The sequence below is a fragment of the Pithys albifrons genome, chromosome 1, assembly GCF_047495875.1.
Source record: "Pithys albifrons albifrons isolate INPA30051 chromosome 1, PitAlb_v1, whole genome shotgun sequence".
Taxonomy (NCBI): Eukaryota; Metazoa; Chordata; class Aves; order Passeriformes; family Thamnophilidae; genus Pithys; species Pithys albifrons.
The window spans coordinates 76,319,660-76,332,672 of NC_092458.1; the positions used below are offsets into that span (position 1 = coordinate 76,319,660).

Here is a 13,013-nt window from a genome sequence, read left to right on the forward strand (position 1 = left end):
AGCTCAGCTTGCAAGAAATGTAATGGATCAGAGAAGCACACATCAGCAGAGTCTGATTTTTAACCATTTCGTTGCAGGATCGAATCCCTTCTTGGCTTTAACTTGCTGCTGTTACTGCTTTAAGAAAAACAAGTACTTAAAAGAGAGAAGTTCCGTGGGGTTAAAGCCTGAAACAGCTTCAGACTTGACATATGTCTAAAGACATACAAATTAACTGGTGCCAAATACATAAGTGGAGAAAGTAGGGAGGGAGTTTGCTTTGTTCTGCCAAATAATCAAAATGTTTTGTTGACAAATAAAGTGGTGCTTGGCAGCACTTGTAGATCTAAAATTAAATTATTGAATTTTTTTTGAAGCCAGAGTCCTGTCCTGCTGGGTAGGACGTTTTTTGTATACCTCTTTAATAGCAGTGGGGGGTGTGAGGAGGGGACAGGGCTAGATGGTTCTTTTCTGGTATCAGGAAACTTGCTGGATTTTTTTTTTTATTATTTTATTTTAAAGTAATTTAGGGATGATGGTGAAACATAGGTACCCAGCTGGGTTTGTTGAGGAAGGCAGCTTAGCACTGTCCTGCTTTGTCTGTGGTCATTTTAACCACTCTCATTGCAAAATTGGGGAAAGAATAAAGAAACCGAGTGATATCCTGTAAAACTCTCCTGGAACATAGGTGTTCTCTGCTTTCAGTGGTTGTACTGGGATGTTCTTGCATCTGTGTTGTAGGCTGAACAATAAACATAGAAGTACGAAGCTTCTGACTACATCTGTAATTATTTAAAAGTTGGTATAATAAAAATCACTGTAAATTTTAACCTTTTGCACTTCGTTGGCAAGCATGCAAGTAGAAAACATGAGAAAAAAATAAAAGGCTTGATGGAAGCAAGATGCAAATTTGACCTGAGTCTCAGAGTAATAATCTTCAGATAAGTGCTGCCTCATCTGTTCTTTTGATGGTGTTGGGGTTTTTTTTAATGCTCATGTGATAACCTACTGGAAAAAAATGATCGGTTTTGAAATGTGTTGAATCTCTTCTGCCCTCCTCAGTCTTAAGTCTTTATTTGAAGCCACTTCAACACTCACAGTTTAGGCAGTGCTGTTGTCAAGATTATAAGGAGCAAACAACCTTTCTGCTCAGTGGCATGTAATGAAATTTGAAATAGTCTAGAAGTTTTTGGATTCTCATGGGTGAAGGTAAGCTTCCCTTTCAGCAGGGAAACAGCAAAAGCTAGAGGCAGCACTTTAGGTTTTGGCCAATTTCAAATTAACCAAACTTATGTTTTACCAGAAAAAGTTCTATCAGGGTAGGACTAAGAGTCTTGCTAAGGATTCATGGGTTACATTTGCCTATGAAGAAGCCTTTTCATATTAAAAGATACAGTTTCCGATTGGGTCTATTGTTACATGACACTTTGGATAACCAGATCTACTTGCAGAACAATGCTGCTAATCAGAAGAGGTTAGATGGCCATAGATACGACAGCTACATCATTATTTGATTTGGGGGAAAAAAAATAAAGATGATGAATAATAGGAGGTTTGGATTTGGTGAGTGAGCTTGTTGAACAGACAACCAAGGCTAATACTTTGACTCAGTTTAAAGTAAATGGAAAAGTGAACAAAATGAGATGAGTAGCTCTGGTTTGTGCGATTGATGAGCAGGATTTGTAACAAAACTGTAGCATATCAGGAGGGAAATTGCTTAAAATGGCATACAGGTTCTGTTCCCAAGTCTCTCCTAGATGTGGCTGAGAGTTCTGCCATTGCAGTAATCAGGACAGGCCCAGCTCTTCCATTTGAAAATGCAACATGTAAAGGAATCCCTGGGCAGAGGAGCTCTGGGTGTAACCCTGGAGGGGGTCTGGAACCTTATGGAAACCCAAGGCTCCCCTGCCTAAATAAAATCAGTAGCCCAAGCAAGTGAGGAGAGAACACATAGGAAGGGCTCAGTATTTCTTCAGACAAATAACTGCTTCAGGAAAACTTTTAGGAATAAGCAAAAAGTCCTCAGGAGATGGAAAAATCCTGATATGTCAGGAAGTGTAGGAACAGGGAGGGTTTGCCAAATGTTCAAGCTTAGTTGCAAATTGCAAAACGTGAAGTGAAAGCTTCTTTTACACGTACATACAGGTTGGTAGGATAGAAAACAAAGTAAGTATAAACATGGTTCCAGGATTAAATATTTTGTGTGTCTTAGATTTCAGTGAGGAAGATAGAAGGGCAATGACAAAATGGGTGTTGGGGGTATGCAGTTGTAAAGCATCCTTCGATATTGGCAAGGTGGAAATGAACCCGGCTTAGGTGACCCTCCTGGCTTGAGCCAGTCTCTGTGCTGGAGTCCTGCGTAAAGACATGAAATCTAGTGTCTGTTCCTGGCTTTTATAAACCTATCCAATGAGGGTTATGCTGTGAGAGGGAGAATACCCATCAATATGATGGACATAATTTTCAGTGCTCCTCATTGTCGCATGCAACAAGAGCAACAAGGCTGGTGGAAGGACTGGAGCACAAGTCCTATGGGGAGAGACTGAGGGAGCTGGGGTTGTTTAGCCCGGAAGAGGCTCAGAGGTGACCTCATCACTGTCTAGAACTACCTGAAGGGAAGTTCTAGCCAGGTGGGGGTTGGTGTCTTCTCCCAGGCACTCAGCAATAGGACAAGGGGGCAAGAGCTCAAGCTCTGCCAGGGGAAATTTAAGTTGGAGATCAGAAAAAAATTCCTTCCAGAGAGAGTAATCAGGCATTGAAATGGCCTGCCCAGGGAGGGGGTGGATTCACCATCCCTGGAGTTTTTTAAGGTGAGACTGGATGTGGTACTGAGTGCCATGATCTGGTAAATGGACTGGAGTTGGACCAAGGGTTGGACTTGATGATCTTGGAGGTCTTTTCCAACCCAACTGATTCTATCATTCTATGATTCTATGCCAATCTCCTTGTTTAGTACAAGTCTCAATAGCGTACAAAGCTACTAAAGCAAATACGAAGAAAACATACGTGACATGATACCACCAAAAGCAGGTCACACTAGACTAATGTAGTGGTCTTCTTTTGATACAGTGGATGCCAGAGGGTCCTCTTCCAAAGGCTTTGGATAGACTGAAACTAGACTTCATTCATTAAATATCATTAAATATCTGAAGTAACATCAAAGATTGAACTCATCATTGCAGGTCACCTCAGATTCAACACTGGGATTTACTAACGCTAATGTTCTGTATAACAAAAGGTTTAACTGGGTTTGAGAAGTATTTGGGCAAACTCATAACAGAAAAATGAAACAAGACCTGTAAATATGAAATAGCAACACCCCTCAGTATAGTTTCTGTATGCTTTCCTGGCTGTTACATGTCTGCTGTTGCCCCCTGGCAGGGGCAGATTATTGGGCAATAGGGACCTTTGATCTAACACATTTTGTCTGTTTTTCTATTCCTATTACTTACACGTATTTGGAACTGATGGGAATGGGAATAGTGGTGGGTCGTGCTGCAATAAGTCTCTGTGCTGAGAGGAGTTTTCAAAGAATGACTTGAAACTAATCTGGTTTAACCCTGTTTGAAATAACAATGAGAGTGTCCATAAAAGATGTACACATGGCAGAAGTGGCAAATGCTCTTGGTCCAGGGAGAGAGGGACATTTCATGGAAAGTTGAGATACCTTGAGCACTGGCTTAATGAAATCCAGTGGTGTGAAATGTGACAGTTACAGGTTTTGCTGTCTGTTACTCATACTTTCAACAGGAGCAGCTCCTTGGAAGGAGCAGGGAGAATGATGTCAGTGCAGGAGGACTAGCAGCCTACTGTCACCCTGCAGGGCTGTGGTGTTGGGGAGTAGGGGAGCTGAGAAGGATGGACTCTGTGTTAAACAAGCACAGAGGTCAGCTGGCTGGGTGCTAGGGGAAACAGAGCAGTGATTTTGCAGAAGGAGACTAGAAGAGTTTGCTTTTTTAATCCAGCAAAAACAAAAGCTGAAGGGGGATATGGTCCATGTCTATAAATACATACACTGGTAAGTGCCTGTGAGGAGAAATTAGCTCAAGAGTAGATGGATGTAAAATGCTTATAAATATGTTTAGGCTGGAAAACTGAAGTGGCCAGAGGTGTGAGGTTTTGGAACTTTATTCTGGGTCTGTTGTAGCCAAAAAGAGCACCTACTTTTTAAGATAGAAAGATGTGTGAACGTCATTAAATGATGCTGTGCTTACAATAGCATTAGCTTAGACTCAGGGAGTTGAGGTCATATCCAAAAAAAAAAAAAAGACACACTTTCATTCACTTTATTGTTCTGTGTGAGTGAGTAAGAAAGTAGCCCAGAGGTGAACCAAAAATAGTTTAATGTCAGGTCTCATAAGCCCATGTAAGCTAAAATATGTGTCACCATGGGTCATGAAGGTGAATGGAGATGCTGTTACCTGCATTGTAGAAATTGAGAACGTCCCAACTATTTGAGGGAAGTCAGCCTGGTTCAATGTATTCTGAGCACAGGCAAATCAAAGTTCCTTGGAAAACACCCTGAGGTTTCCACAATGCAGCATCCTTTTTGTTTTGTTTTGTTTTTTGGCGTTGTTTTGAGTTGCATTGTCTAGTTGGCTTTGGAAATCAGATCAACAAACCTTGGCTGTCACTGAGAAACTTAATTTCTAGAATCAAATTATGTCTCCTGTAGTTTGATACCTCTTAATAATAGTTTTCTCACACTGTAGTTGTGAGAGGTTTCCTAGGTGGCTTTGAATTTCCAATGTGGCTTTTGCTAAAGGAGTTCTCAAAATTATTTGCAAAGTCTGTCAAGAAAACCCAACTCTGTTTGCATTGGTTCTAATTTTAGCAACATTCTGTTGTGTAAAACATGATGTTTGCCTTCATTGTTTGTGTCTTCCAGTCCCCTGGAGCATTGGTGAAACATGGTGAAACCAGCTTGGGTCCCTCCTCCAACTAATCCTGTGTACACAGCTGGGGGGGAGAAGATGGGTCTTTTAGGATCTAGAAATGTAAAGATACAAACCAAGAGCAACAAACCCAACTTTTTAAGGGAGTTAAAACTGGCAGCAACAAGCCCCTCACTTGTAATTAATTCTTACTTTTTCTTGAAAGATTTGGTTGGAAAAAAAACCTCAACACAACAACTAAGAACAGGGTTATTTCCTGTGAAACAAATGCAGTCAAAATCCAGAGTTGACTGGTTTGTCTCTTTCTCCATCCTCACAAGTGTTTTAGTAATCTGTATATTTTCAGAATCTGACCTGTTTAGATTGTTCTCCCACCCCCTGTGTAATTATTGTCTTTGTGTCATGGAATTGAAGCGCAGTTTTGCTCTTTGCAAACATGTACTGGTCCTGAGCATTCCTGGGTTCTTTGATTTTTACCTTTCAAGCTAGTATAAAGAAATTGCCCTGTGTCTTCCTAGTCATTCGGGCTGAAAATGAGATGGCAGAACTATTAAATTTTCATTAGGCCTGTAATGAGAGTGCCATGAGTGAAACGAACCTCTGGTGAAGGACGCTGTTTTGCAATGAAAGCTGTAAGAGGTGGCCTCGTAGGAACCACTCTCACTTAGAATAGTCACTTTTATTTAAAAAAAAAAAACCAAAACCCAAAAGCACACACAGAGTCTTCTTTGAATTACAGGGAGGGAATGGAGGTGGGAAAGGAAAGAAAGTGGGGAGGAGGATTTTCTTCAAAGAAACTTTGAGGTTTCATGTTGGGAGTGGGTTAGCCAAGAGTGGAGGTTGTCCTCCACTAAAATTTACTTCTGCTGGTAGGAGTGGAGCATTGCATTAGCCAAATTGACTGTGGTTTGGACATGTGGACTCTGAAGATTTGCTTTAAATTTATGCATATTACTTAATTAGGCCTTCAGATCTCACATCTCTTTAAATGGCAGTGTTTTGAAATCTGAATAACATAACATGGTTTGTTAAACATCCTTGTTTTTTTCGCTCTCCCACATTGGCCAGGGAGCTGCTAATGCTCATTTAGTTATTTATTTGAACCTTTTTTCCTGGCTAGGGAGATTTGAGCAGGAGCAGATAGTGGTATAATTCTCCCCTGGCTGTGTGTAGCTAGGGGAGTTGGTCTAGAGATTTTATTATCAGATTTCCATTTGCAGGGCTGGAGAATAGGGAGCGATCTCAAGCATAGTTTGTATGGCCAGGCTGAATATTGGCTTTTGTCTAAGTGGGTCAGGATAGACTGGGGGGAAATGGAGTGTTTTCAGTAGAAAAGAAATTTCTTTGTCAAGAGGGAGACCTCAGTTAATGAGAAATTGCACCTCATCAGCTTTGGAAAAACCTGTGTGGAAATAATTTATGCTGTTTAATTTCTCTGTTCTTTGCAGGTGTTCCTGTTTGTATGCAGAGGTCCTTCCCAGTGTTGTCTCTGCAGCCCAGCCTGGCAGTCTTTGTGTTTTAAGTAGAAGCTATAGGAAACATTATGCAGATGAATCAAATATCTTGTGAAATGCCATTACAGGGAGGTAGGAATACTCTGCACAGTTTTTTTTCTGACTGTTTGCCTATCAGTCAGTCCATGAAATGCATTCACTGTAGTTCAAGATGTTTTATGGGGCTCTTGGTATGTCACCCTGGGCAAATTACTGATAATAGGGGAGGCCGTGATCAAGGTGTATTAATTTTAAATGCCTCTCTTAACCACTAGTTTCAAATTTTTATTATAGGATGCTTCTTGCATATCATACATTAGATAGAACCATAGAATCGATTGGGTTGGAAAAGACCTCCGAGATCATCAAGTCCAACCCTTGGTCCAACTCCAGTCCCTTTACCAGATCATGGCACTCAGTGCCACGTCCAATCTCAGTTTAAAAACCTCCAGGGATGGGGAATCCACCACCTCTCTGGGCAGGCCATTCTGATGCCTGATTACTCTCTCTGGAAAGAATTTTTTTCTGATCTCCAACTTAAATTTCCCCTGGCAGAGCTTAAGCCTGTCTATCAGTTGGGGCAAAATACTGATGTAGATGGTATTTGATTCATTAAATTAATTAATATTATGTGTTTATGAAGCTGAGAAACTATTTTTTTCTTGTTATAGACCATATCAACCGTTGATTTATTCAAATATCTTCATTCTCACATCTTGTTTAAATTGAAAGTAAGGTGTTTTGAAGCAACGGCTTTTTTCTGCTAGGGCATAATCCTTGTGACAGTCAAGGACTTAAGTTAGGGCTGATCAGGGTGTAAGTGATGCTGCTCAGGGTAAGAGACAAGCCAGTGCTCTTAATGTAGGAAGATATCTTAAATCTTTCCTGAATGTCCCTGGTTACCAAGTGTACGATAAATAAACAGATACAACCTCCTGATTAAACACCTTTTCTTTTTTTTTGTTGATTTCTCTCCAGGTAAGCATCTTGTTTTCTTAGACCAACAATGGATTTCTAATGGATTCCAAGCTAGTGATCTTGGTAATAGTGTGAGGCTATGTGCAGTCCCTGTCCTCGGGGGATCAAGTGGGAAAAAATAATAACAGAGTGAAATATGAAGTATTCCTAGCTTCATTTGTTCTGAGTAGGCTGGAACAGAACTAATAAGTCTGCATCACACAAGAATATTGTGTGGTCAGCGTGTGGACCACCCTTGGGTTGTGGTTTAGGTTTTCCAACATACACAAATGTTAGGTTAACATGTATGAAAGCCAGGAGAAATTGCATTCTTGAGAATTCTTTGGAGCCATAGGTCTCTGTTGTTTCTTCAAGTGAAAAATACATTTGGAAGAAAAGCAAATGGTGTCCAGGTTTTCATCTATTCAGAATGAGCAATTAAATCTAAATACAGTCAATATGTCTTAATTGCTGAACTTTGGAATCAAAAATGTGTAATTGTGTATCTGTTTTAAAGTCTATTAAATTTGAACTTAGTTTTGACATGAAACTAGAGATAATGGTAAATTCTTTTAGAGTCATTTGACACTTTAAAAGATCAATTAAAGTGTTTCTTAGAAGGGAGGAATGGTTGCAAGAATGACTCCTCACTTAACATTTTCAAATGAAGGATTCATGATTCTGAGCAATTCCACATAACCTCAGTAAAACAGAGATATGTTGATGACAGTGAAGAAGTAGTGGCTGTCTCGGTGTAACCCATTCTTAGCACAGTACAGAGCTGGTTACTCAAAATCATCTTTTGTCAGTCTCAGGGCAGTTTATTATTGCATTGGATTTGCTCTGGCTGATACTAACAAAACTATTGAAAACCACCATATGTTCTCTCCTCTGTATGAATTGTGCAATTAAAAATTATTTAATAAGACAGTATCTTAACAGTGTTGAACCTAATTTAATAGCATGTGCTTGTAAATGTGTTTAGTATCTCCTGCTTTAACATGTGGTGAAGGGAATATAGTTACATTATTGTCTAAATGTATCTGGAGGGGTTTTGGCCATATGGTTCTAAATCTGGTTTAAAGTAATTATGCCTATTAACTAAAAAAATAAAAAATATTCCCTCTGAGTTGATTGACATTCTCCTCAGTAAAGCACTCTCCTTGCTGATTAGAGGTGTGGAAATAGTAATTTGTTCTAGCATTTAGAAATTTGATTAGACCTCTAATGAAATGGAGCGCCTACACGCTGTCTAAATATTCTACCTGACACCAGCTGGATCTCATCCAGCATGGAAGAACGCTTGAAATGTTGCTTTACTACAATATGTTTTGTGTCTTGAAGTCAGCTATGCTGCCTGCATGCAAATACCCACTGACTTTTCAGCAGGCAGAGCAAACCTTGACCCTTCGTGGAAAGAGGCATCAGAGTTTGATTATCCTGGTGAGCACTTACTGCGATAACTGGCTTAGAGGTAGGAAATGCAGGCAACTGTTTACGGGGAACCACCCACACTACTAATTAATTTAGCTGGACTTCTGAGTGGCTGTGCACATGCATTATACATAGTACCTGTATATGAGGCAGGAAAATGCTGAAGCTCACAATTTGTCCCTGTTGTTGTCTACTAATAAGCTGACAACAATATACTATAAATAAAAATTTAAAGCACCACATTTCTCTCCCTGTTATGAGCTGGCTTGTTCTGTTCCCTCCAAAAGCTGATTGAAACAGCCATTAGGTGAGTGGCAGCTGTTTGAATGTTTTAAGTTCTCTTTCACTGAGTTGCAGCTGTTTTCACTCCAGACCACTACTGCTAGAAAATTCTAAATCAGTACTCTGTTAGTATCCTGTGGTGGAAACTGCCAGTCCATAGTGGTAGGAGATGTACTGAAACACTTGAGGGACACTTGAGGTGCATGATGTTCATTAGTCAACAGTTCATTTTGACTAGCTAGTTTCTCGCTCTAAAATTCAGAGGACAGGCTCTAATGCATCTGCACTAGAATCAGACATGGCCTTTTGTGTTCTTCTTTTGTGTTTTTTCAGTTCTGTTTCTCCACTATATTTAATATTTTTACATTTTACAGTTTCCACATTTAAACAAATGCAGTAGTGGGGTTGAACCAGAAAAACTCCCAACTAGTTTATGCCACATTAATGCTTCAGGAAGTATTTTCATCTTCTTTTCCTTCCATAAAACCTAAACAAAATGTTCCATTACATTGATACTCCAAGTTTTGAGTTATTGGATGAGACAGTAATGTCAGGGGATCATTCAAGTAGAATCTGCTTTGAAACAAGTGACTTTTATTCCAGCAATTTAAAACTTGTCTCACTTCTGTGCTGGCGCTTCAGAGGTAGTTGGGAGGAAAGGTGTGTTGGTTGCAAAGGTCAACTTAATGTAATTAAAGGTTGGAGGAGCCTGCAGCCAGCATTGTAGTTCTTCAGGGGAGATGGAGCTTAGTATTGTTCCACCTGAGCAGAGGACAAGTGGAAAGAGAAGAGTGCACCCACGGAGGGTATAGTGGAACAGTCTTTCTCACACTTGGCTTAGGAAAGCAAAAGGGGAATGGAGGTGGAAGGAAGGCCTCCCTCCATGCCCCTGCTCTTTAGGCCACTTATGCAAAAGGTATTAGATAAAGGTGTAGTTACTTGACCTATTTATCCAACAGAAACTTGTCGTACAAGCAAAAGCAGTTTGACTATCCGGTGCTGTTGCTGTTTTGTATGGGACACTCCTTTGGGTTAAGCTGTGCCTCATGAATACATGTTGCCCTCCAACATGATTAATTTGTCTTGTTTGAGAAGGTAGGTCTGTAGCCATGCGTCTTGTTTCCCAGAAAAGTTGGAATACTCGTTGCATGGACTAACCTTTGTCTGTGCAGAGGTAAGCTGGTTGCAAGTAAAGGCTGTGAACTTACTCTTGTGAAAATGTCTCAGTTTGGGTTTGGTGACTTCATTAGGAGAAAGGACAAGTAAACTGGAGTGCGGTGGAGAACTTCATTAGGCAGTGCGTGTTATTCACTCACTGCATGTTATTCACTCTTCCATAGCTACAGAAGTCTTTATTCAGGCAGGTTATAAAATGAGTGGGTTTATTAGTTCTTGCTGGTGTGTTTTTTGTTGTTTTTTTTTTGTAGAGCCATTAATTCACCAAACTCTAGCAAAAGCCCTCTTAGTAGAAGTGTAGGCAGTAATCTGAGGAACGAATAGCATCTGTCAGCTCTGAGGTTGGAGGTAAATCTGAATTTCTGTCAATCTGCTGGCCTGGGTGGCTGGAGAGAGCAGGAACAGCTGATGCGCATCTGGACAAGTCTCTGTATTGACATGCAATAAATCTCTTCTAAGTTTCATCAGGAAAATACATTTGTACCTTAGGTCTTTGGTCTTTGCTGCCACCAGCTCAGCTACATTAAGTCAGGGTGTTTTGAAGATTGTATCTCACTAATGACTCACTTTGGTAAGATGTAAAATGTTATTTAAAAAAAAAAGAAGAAGAAGAAGAAGAAAGAGGAAGAAACTGCCTGACTGCAAGTATTCATACGGTCGCTCCAGTGAGTCTGTGACTTGTGAATGTGCTACCAAGATGAAGCCTTTCCTCTGCCTGTCTCTTCCCCAGACCTCTCCCAGACGAATCAAATGTAAAACAATTAGTGTGTCAGCTCCCTGCTCATTGTAGAAGTCTCCTGCCTTTGCAGGCAAGACTCCTTGGAGAAATAATTTTCTCTAATTGGTGACTGTTTTAGGATTTCCTATCAGGTGAAGAATCAAAAGGGCTCACCCGTGGTTTTCCATCTGTGGCCCTAGCACCTGTAAGATTTTTCTGGACTTCTTTAAGGAGACTGTGTAAGAAGACTTAATTCAGCAAACTCAGGGGCATGGTGTGGATGCCACCTCCTTCTGAAAAATGCTTACAAGTCAAATAATCAAAAGAGGCTTAAACTTCTGGCTTAGACAGCAAGGCGCTTGCTCTTGGAAATTGTACCTTTAGGCTAGAGGTAAAGCGTGTTAGTCAGGGAGATTTTATTTTTCGTCTGGCACATTCTTTCTGTTTGAGTCATCGACCAAAGAAAAATGGCAAAAAAAAGGTGCTTCTCTTAAAGCAGAAGAACATTACTTTTTTGGGATGTCCAGGAGGACTATCCCTGTCCAGGCAGAGCTATGAGAACAGCATCAGCATTCCTTATATTATTTGAACTGTAGCGAAGATGCTCAGTGGTCACCAGTTGTACACGAGCATTTGTCCAATAAACATGTACCAAGAGGGCTTCTCATTTTCCTTTAAAAGCTTTTCAAAATTTTAAGGAACATCAACCACAAATTTTGTTTCCTATAAATTAGAAACCTTAAATCAGCCTCATGTTTTAATATTTTGTTGTCTTGAATGTTAAGTTCTTTATGCTGAGGTAGCATAGCCACTATGTGCTTATTTCTTCCAGTTAGATACTATCTATCTAAACAAGCATCACCTGCCCATCAGGTGAGTAGGAAGGGTTCATAAGTATATTGTCTTAATGTTTTAATTCTGTGATTTTTTTTTCTTCACCCTTTTCAGGTCTAAATTGATCTGATGATGTGCATTCAGTAAAGGGGAAGAATAACATTTGTTTCCTAAAACCAGTGTTAGTAAAGAATTGGAGTGTAATTTAGTTAAGATTCTGAAGTAAATCATATGATACCACCTGTGTTGAACAGACAGTTGTAGGAATGTGCTTGCCCAGGCACTAAGAAGCTCCATTACATGGGCTGCATCTTCTAGACTGGATTAGCACTATGCTTATTTCTACAATGATCTGGTTTAGCTAAAATGTTTCCTTTTTTGAGAGATGCCAATTCTTATCTCTATTAGAAAATAAGTTCCATTTTTATATAGGATTTATAGATTAAGTAGTATTCTTGAACCAGTCTGCTGCAGATATATGACTGTTAGGGCAGGTATAGTGGGTCAGATCAAAACTCATTGTCCTGTCTGTGACAGTGCCAAGGGGAGAAACAGAAGGAAGAAGACTCAAAATGAAGCAGTTTGTCGTGGCAAACAGCACTGTCTCCCAGTATCCCAGGTATCTGCAACTTGAAAACTTCCTGAGCTGGAGGTGATTTCTCTGTATTTAATAATTGTTCTTGTAATTCTCTTCCATGAACTTGAAGACTTCATTTTTAAACACACACTGACTTCAGGTGTCCGCAGCATCTTACAGCAAGGATTTTCACGGCTTAGTTGCACATTGTGGAAAAGGTTAAGTACCTCTGCTTGAGCTTGTCACCTGCTGGTTGGTTCCTAATCCTTTTATTTGAGATGGCAAAAGCACACTATGTGTGCATGGACTGTGACAGCCAGAAGGCAATCAATTAAAATTTCTTGACATGCTTGTGACAGCAAGCTCAGCAGTTCAGAGTTGCTTTCCAAGACTCAAGCTACTGTGTTTCACAGTCCTTTGTGAAAAAGATGTCAGAAAACTAGATGAGGGAACTTCAGTACTGAATGGAGCACATTTACCTCTTTAATCTGTGTGAGAGGATTTGGTTTTCTGAATTTTGGCAAGTTACTCCATGACGCTTAAGATAGTTCCTGCACACAGATTTAAAATAACTGCTATGATCATTTTGTACATAGAATGTGTGGGAGAAACAGTTTGAAAACCAATGCTTGTGCCATTTCCTTGACTTTCTTATGTTTCGAAATAGA

The 13,013-nt window shown here is 40.0% G+C and overlaps 1 protein-coding gene across 2 annotated transcripts in view; it reads left to right on the top strand.

The window, feature by feature from the left end:
- SESN3 (sestrin 3) overlaps positions 1-13,013 on the top strand; it is a 46,127-nt gene that overhangs the window by 1,440 nt on the left and 31,674 nt on the right. Inside the window, exon 1 of one of the 2 annotated variants that reach the window (XM_071555430.1) lies at positions 6,441-6,460. The exons of the other annotated variant lie outside the window; for it this stretch is intronic. The gene's annotated coding sequence lies outside the window, so the exon portion shown is untranslated. Of the gene's footprint in view, positions 1-6,440; positions 6,461-13,013 lie in introns of those variants that run through there. 2 annotated transcript variants of the gene reach the window in all.